The following is an 8,307-nucleotide window of genomic DNA, read 5'->3' on the forward strand; positions in this document are numbered from 1 at the left end:
AAGTGCCCTAATGATATTGGTATCCAGTTCTCGGTGACTCTCAGACATGGTCAAAAAGCAGTTGTGCCCAGTATAGCTAAGTCCAGCAGTCAACGTAATCAAGCACTACATGACAACTCATTTGCAGTCACTGGACCTCGATTATGGAATGTAATCCCAACACATATGCACACCATCGAGGATCCTATGCAATTCAAAGCGGCTTTAACGAACTTTGTGAAGTCATTTCCGGACGAGCCTCCAGCTCCAGGATACAGCCGTCGGAATGGAAACTCCTTGCTTGATTGGAGTGGTGATAAAACAGTTTCTACACTGTCCGGGGGGTCGACTTTTTCGATGGCCCGATAGAGGATTCTATGAAACCCTACAAAGTAACAAAGTAAGTAAGAACGATTCGGTAAGGAAATTATGTTATTGAGACCCGTTCCACCCCAAGATTTTTACTGAATTTTTATGGATTTTATATTTTTAGTGGTGATTTGCAGTCTTACAGTCGTGGTTTAATAACGGAACATTCAAACAAAACCAACACCTTTTTATTGTATGTTACACCAACATCAAAATATAACTTTACATGACACATACGTAAACATATTGAATTGTAGAATTGTAGAAAGTTAAATGACTTCTAACCTATCGAAAAGTTATCGGCCTTACGTTAAACTTAACACAGAACCGTTTACTGTCTCCAGATACTAAAGCTCACACCAGATTGTATCGTTACTGTCTCCAGATACTAAAGCTCACACCAGATTGTATCGTTATGAGTCCAGGAGGCTCATCTTGCTCCACACAACAGTCCTTATAGTTACTTACTTCAGGTTACTATAGTTGCACTGTATCTTACTCCACATTTCTCTGAGTTTCGCTCAATCCGAGGTGACTCCGCAATTAAAGAAATACCAAGCTGGAGATATCACCAAATCATAAGGCCTAAAATCTGTGAAACGTCCAAAAACTCTGAAATAGAACGGCGAAGTATTTACACATCCCATGCTCTGATTGGTAAGTTCGTGTCTTAATACTGTATTCTGATTGGTTGGCTCGTTTAATAGTGATCATCTAGTAACTAGTGGTAACTAGTGGTAACTAGTGGTAACTAGTGGTAACTAGTGGTAACTAGTGGTAACTAGTGGTAACTAGTGGTAACTAGTGCAAGTGGTAACTAGTGGTAACTAGTGGTAACTAGTGGTAACTAGTGGTAACTAGTGGTAACTAGGAGAAGTGAGCCCCTCTAAACTCTCGTAATCATTCTCTGCGGGAGAGAGGAAGCTCCTCTGAATCTCACTCAGTTCAAACGCCGACAAGAACAGGCCCACATTTTCTTCACAGTTCACTTCGCCGCTAGCTGATTGGTCAGCGTCCGTCGCACGGTAAGAATGCGGTGTTCTGATTGGTTGGTCTTCATCTGATAAGACTGACAAGCTGCCCTTCCCGACACAGTTGCCCCTCAAATCATTGCACCCTGAACACAGTGACAAGCTGCCCCTCCCGACACAGTTGCCCCTCAAATCATTGCACCCTGAACACAGTGACAAGCTGCCCCTCCCGACACAGTTGCCCCTCAAATCATTGCACCCTGAACACAGTGACAAGCTGCCCCTCCCGACACAGTTGCCCCTCAAATCATTGCACCCTGAACACAGTGACAAGCTGCCCCTCCCGACACAGTTGCCCCTCAAATCATTGCACCCTGAACACAGTGACAAGCTGCCCCTCCCGACACAGTTGCCCCTCAAATCATTGCACCCTGAACACAGTGACAAGCTGCCCTTCCCGACACAGTTGCCCCTCAAATCATTGCACCCTGAACACAGTGACTCAGTATCAAACTCCTTGTTACACTGCACCACTATCTCATCCAGCTCGTCCAGCAACTCCTTCTCGAAGGTTCCGTCCCAGGAGAGGTGGCGCGACAGTTTAGACTCTGGTGAGACGTCGAGAGACAGTGGAGACAGCTCATACTGCGCTCTGATTGGTTGGTTTGTGTCACGTGGTTCGTGCTGTGCTGTGATTGGTTGGTTTGTGTCACGTGGCTCGTGCTGGGCTCTGATTGGTTGGTTTGTGTCACGTGGTTCGTGCTGTGCTCTGATTGGTTGGTTTGTGTCTCCATCAAACGGGGGTGCTTCTTGATAGACCGGGGAGAATTTAACGTCTTTTATGGAGAGTCGTTTAGTCCCCCCTCTCCTCCTCTTCTGGACACGTGTTTTAGTGGTCAGGTATTTAAAAATTGATCTGATACTAGTAGTAGGAGAGCAGTGTGATTTCTTCTTCTTGTCAGAGGGTTTATCAGAGCAGGAGTCCACGCAGATAAGAAACAGCGCGTACAAAGTTACGAGCGAGAGGAAGGAGCCTCCTAACGCGGAGAAAAAGAGGAGAGCAGCTTTAGTGCTGGACATGGTGAGAGGCTCTGTAGAAGGGAGGAGGATAGCCCCAGTGGTTTGTGTGCAGTTCTCATAGTCACAGTCCTGCCACGCCACACAAAGCAACCTCGTGGGTTTGTTTACCGGCACAAACCGCCCTGTAACCAGAGTCTCCCTCTCTAGAGAGTCTTCGTCAGTGTCTCTAGCGGTAGTGTTACCATGGTAACCACTATCAGTGTCTCTAGCAGTAGTGTAGGAGATGTAGGTGTCGTCTACTTTAAGGGACACCTGTATGGGGCTGGGAACTCCGGACCCTATACACTTTACATAAGGGTGAGAACCCCTCCTCACGTGCAGTGTAGGGAGAGTGCTGTTACTATGGTTACTACTAGAGAGTGTGGTGTGTAGATCAGGGAGAGATAAGAGGGAGATAACAGGTATCTGGAGGTAGAGGGAGAAGTTTGTGGAGCAGGGAACCTCCCCTCCTCTGGGAGCTGCAGAGCAGATGTAGGTACCAGCTCTGTCTCTTGCAGCTGTCAGTGTGTAGTGTAGAGTAAGGGTGTCTCCAGAGAGGGTCTGGTTAGAGGCGAGGAGAATATTGTTGTGAGTTAGAACGAGGAGAGAAGGAGGAGGGTAGCTGTCAGCTTCACACACTATCTCCACCTCTCCCCCCACTGTAACAGAAACCACCCCACCAGACACGACCCCACCTTCTGAAGCTAACCCTCCCCCCGGGGACATGGTCAGGGTCAGGTTCCTGGGAACTGATATACTCAGTGTTCTGTTCATGTGCTTCACACGGGATGGGTTGTCATGGTTACTGAGATTCTGTGAGGCACGGCAAGTCAAGTTGACTCTATTCAGTAAGTCCTGTTTGCTGAGAGACCAGGTAGTTGATGTTCTGAACACTTTAGTGAGAGAACTGCTGATGTTCACATATTGATGAGAGGTCACCTCACCAGTGTTATTGTAGCTCACTAATGTAGGGTTATATGTGAGTACTGTGAGAGAGAGTGCGGGAGGAGGGCTGCCCCCAGCACGGCACTCCACCTCCATCCTGCCTCCTGTAAACACGCTGCCCAGCTCCACCTCTGACATTACCTTCTCCACGTGCAACTCCGCAAGCATCTGGTTACACCACACTGCTCTGTCCTCTCCCTGTTGCAAGTCTGTTAACTCTAGCACTGATGAGAAATAAGGTTTAGGGTCGAATCTGACTCTGGTGTTTACCCGCAACTTGGTTCTAGAAGAGTTGAAATTGTCAGCACTAGAAGAGTTGAAATTGTCAGCACTAGATGAGTTGAAATTGTCAGCACTCCTCCAGATTGCTAGAGACCTGTTTACAGTCCGGTAAACTTTGCAAGTAAGGGAGATGTTGGTTCCTGGTAGAACTATCAGGTACTTGCCTGGTAATATAACTGATAGTGGACCTCTCGAGGGTGTACAGTAGGAAACAGGAAACAAAAGTAAAATGAGGCAATATGAGTAGAGCATAGTGTTGGAGAGTAGTTGTACAGACTGTAGTAGAGACTGTAGCAGTAGAGACTAGTGTTGGAGAGTAGAAGTAGAGACTGTAGTAGAGACTGGTGTTGGAGACTGGTGTTGGAGAGTAGTTGTACAGACTGTAGTAGTAGAGACTGTAGTAGAGACTGTAGTAGAGACTAGTGTTGGAGAGTAGTAGTAGAGACTGTAGCAGTAAAGACTAGTGTTGGAGAGTAGAAGTAGAGACTGTAGTAGAGACTGGTGTTGGAGACTGGTGTTGGAGAGTAGTTGTACAGACTGTAGTAGTAGAGACTGTAATAGAGACTGGTGTTGGAGAGTAGTAGTAGAGACTGTAGTAGAGACTAGTGTTGGAGAGTAGAAGTAGAGACTGTAGTAGAGACTGGTGTTGGAGAGTAGTTGTACAGACTGTAGTAGTAGAGACTGTAATAGAGACTAGTGTTGGAGAGTAGTAGTAGAGACTGTAGTAGTAGAGACTGTAATAGAGACTGGTGTTGGAGAGTAGTAGTAGAGACTGTAGCAGTAGAGACTAGTGTTGGAGAGTAGAAGTAGAGACTGTAGTAGAGACTGTAGTAGAGACTGGTGTTGGAGAGTAGTAGTAGAGACTGTAATAGAGACTGGTGTTGGAGAGTAGTAGTAGAGACTGTAGCAGTAGAGACTAGTGTTGGAGAGTAGTAGTAGAGACTGTAGCAGTAAAGACTAGTGTTGGAGAGTAGAAGTAGAGACTGTAGTAGAGACTGGTGTTGGAGAGTAGTTGTACAGACTGTAGTAGTAGAGACTGTAATAGAGACTAGTGTTGGAGAGTAGTAGTAGAGACTGTAGTAGTAGAGACTGTAATAGAGACTGGTGTTGGAGAGTAGTAGTAGAGACTGTAGCAGTAGAGACTAGTGTTGGAGAGTAGAAGTAGAGACTGTAGTAGAGACTGTACATGTAGTAGAGACTAGTGTTGGAGAGTAGTAGTAGAGACTGTAGTAGTAGAGACTGTAATAGAGACTGGTGTTGGAGAGTAGTAGTAGAGACTGTAGCAGTAGAGACTAGTGTTGGAGAGTAGAAGTAGAGACTGTAGTAGAGACTGTAGTAGAGACTAGTGTTGGAGAGTAGTAGTAGAGACTGTAGTAGAGACTAGTGTTGGAGAGTAGTAGTAGAGACTGTAGCAGTAAAGACTAGTGTTGGAGAGTAGAAGTAGAGACTGTAGTAGAGACTGGTGTTGGAGAGTAGTTGTACAGACTGTAGTAGTAGAGACTGTAATAGAGACTAGTGTTGGAGAGTAGTAGTAGAGACTGTAGTAGTAGAGACTGTAATAGAGACTGGTGTTGGAGAGTAGTAGTAGAGACTGTAGCAGTAGAGACTAGTGTTGGAGAGTAGAAGTAGAGACTGTAGTAGAGACTGTAGTAGAGACTGGTGTTGGAGAGTAGTAGTAGAGACTGTAATAGAGACTGGTGTTGGAGAGTAGTAGTAGAGACTGTAGCAGTAGAGACTAGTGTTGGAGAGTAGAAGTAGAGACTGTAGTAGAGACTGTAGTAGAGACTGGTGTTGGAGAGTAGTTGTACAGACTGTAGTAGTAGAGACTGTAGTAGAGACTGTAGTAGAGACTAGTGTTGGAGAGTAGAACTAGTAACCACCGGAAATGCAGATTTCTACAATAATGCACTACTGGATATCACGGAAACTCCCAGAGCAGCAGTGGAACAGTAGTGGCTGTGTAGGTAAAGTGTTCCGTGTTGTTGTTGTAACTGGAAGCTGTAGAGTGGTAGTCCAGTAACTGTAACAATGCTAGTAATGATGCTTACAGCTTGTGTGCGGTATAATAGCTGGCTGATGATGTCACTGAGAGAGAGTTACCTGGTTACCAGGTTACCTGAGAGACAGGCTCAGAGGCTCATATCCGGGGTCTGCTCCAATGTAGAGACTGGAGAGTAGTAGTACAGTAAACTGCTGTATAACGAGACTAATTAACAAAGACTAAAACTACGCGTTAACGAACGGAGTGAGGTGTTAATGCAGCCACTATTACCTGCTAAAAGAGAGCTAATTCTACTCACTATAACACTACACTAAACTACTCACAGTGAGCCTGCTTAAATCTACCTCCTAATTCTCTTTTCATCATAGAATTATACTATCACTGCAGCAGTGTAGTAGTGTAGTAGTTATAGTAGTAATAATACTATCACTGCAGCTATTTATTGCTTTGAAAATCATCAAATATTCTACAATTTACGAATATCTTCAGTAAAACGTGGTATAACTATAAAACAGTTACCTGTTTAACCATGGTTACCTGGTTACCTGGTTACCTGGTTACCTGGTTACCTGGTCACCTAGGGTTACCTGGTTACCTAAACCAGAATAAGACATGAGATAAAAACGGACTGTCTCGATTTTACAAATATATTTGTTTCTACTATTACATACTACTAACTCGAAGGTTACATTGTAACATGACACGACAGATTTGATTTACCCGAAGGAGACGGATCATAACAAGAAAGCAAAACAGAGTCGAGTTACTGATCAGCAAATCATACCAACTTAAACTGATCGCAGCAAGTAAAATGATCGAGAAATCAAAGCAGCTCGGCAATATAAATAACACTAAATCATTATAAATAGTTACAAGATTCCTCGCGCGCACTTCCACGTGCCAAGTAAACGCGCGCACTTCCACGTGCCAAGTAAACGCGCGCACTTCCACGTGCCAAGTAAACGCGCGCACTTCCACGTGCCAAGTAAACGCGCGCACTTCTCGTCTTAAAGCTCACTGGCAGCAAATTTTATATTTATAGACAATATACATATTACGAATATAAGTAGTATCCACTGAAGAATCAGAAAACCAATTCATTTTTCTTAAATTTCCTTTTTAAATTGATATTTAATTTCGTTGTTTAACGAATTTTATTTGAGATATGAGCGAGTTGTCAGATAAGTCTGTCATTAAGGTTTAAAAAGAATGAAAAGCAGTTTTTCTCGCGCCTTAAACGCACAACAAGAGAAAAAAAAGTTAAAAAAGAAAAGTTTTAAAACCTCCGAGCAAATGTTAGAATATAACTTGGAATTAAAAACCACTGGGAAAACTTAACCCAAACTAGATGATAACCCAATCTGTAGAATATTGTTCAAATTTACAACTAAGGAAATGTCCGAACAATCCCAAAAGTCATACTAATACTATATACAAACGTAACGCTACTAGTTTCTATGATAAATCAAGGTATGTCACGGTATTTTACGGCATTTTACGTCAGGTAAAAATGGACTGGATGATACAATATGTGACACTAAGTTCAGACCCCAATGTCAGGTAAACAAGACTGGATGGTACAATATGTGACACTAAGTTCAGACCCCAATGTCAGGTAAACAAGACTGGATGGTACAATATGTGACACTAAGTTCAGACCCCAATGTCAGGTAAACAAGACTGGATGGTACAATATGTGACACTAAGTTCAGACCCCAATGTCAGGTAAAACAAGACTGGATGGTACAATATGTGACACTAAGTTCAGACCCCAATGTCAGGTAAAACAAGACTGGATGGTACAATATGTGACACTAAGTTCAGACCCCAATGTCAGGTAAAACAAGACTGGATGGTACAATATGTGACACTAAGTTCAGACCCCAATGTCAGGTAAAACAAGACTGGATGGTACAATATGTGACACTAAGTTCAGACCCCAATGTCAGGTAAAACAAGACTGGATGGTACAATATGTGACACTAAGTTCAGACCCCAATGTCAGGTAAAACAAGACTGGATGGTACAATATGTGACACTAAGTTCAGACCCCAATGTCAGGTAAAACAAGACTGGATGGTACAATATGTGACACTAAGTTCAGACCCCAATGTCAGGTAAAACAAGACTGGATGGTACAATATGTGACACTAAGTTCAGACCCCAATGTCAGGTAAAACAAGACTGGATGGTACAATATGTGACACTAAGTTCAGACCCCAATGTCAGGTAAAACAAGACTGGATGGTACAATATGTGACACTGAGTTCAGACCCCAATGTCAGGTAAAACAAGACTGGATGGTACAATATGTGACACTAAGTTCAGACCCCAATGTCAGGTAAACAAGACTGGATGGTACAATATGTGACACTAAGTTCAGACCCCAATGTCAGGTAAACAAGACTGGATGGTACAATATGTGACACTAAGTTCGGACCCCAATGTCAGGTAAAACAAGACTGGATGGTACAATATGTGACACTAAGTTCAGACCCCAATGTCAGGTAAAACAAGACTGGATGGTACAATATGTGACACTAAGTTCAGACCCCAATGTCAGGTAAACAAGACTGGATGGTACAATATGTGACACTAAGTTCAGACCCCAATGTCAGGTAAAACAAGACTGGATGGTACAATATGTGACACTAAGTTCAGACCCCAATGTCAGGTAAAACAAGACTGGATGGTACAATA

Source organism: Bolinopsis microptera, unplaced genomic scaffold, assembly GCF_026151205.1.
Source record: "Bolinopsis microptera isolate Bmic1 unplaced genomic scaffold, MBARI_Bmic_1.0 sca1, whole genome shotgun sequence".
NCBI lineage: Eukaryota > Metazoa > Ctenophora > Tentaculata > Lobata > Bolinopsidae > Bolinopsis > Bolinopsis microptera.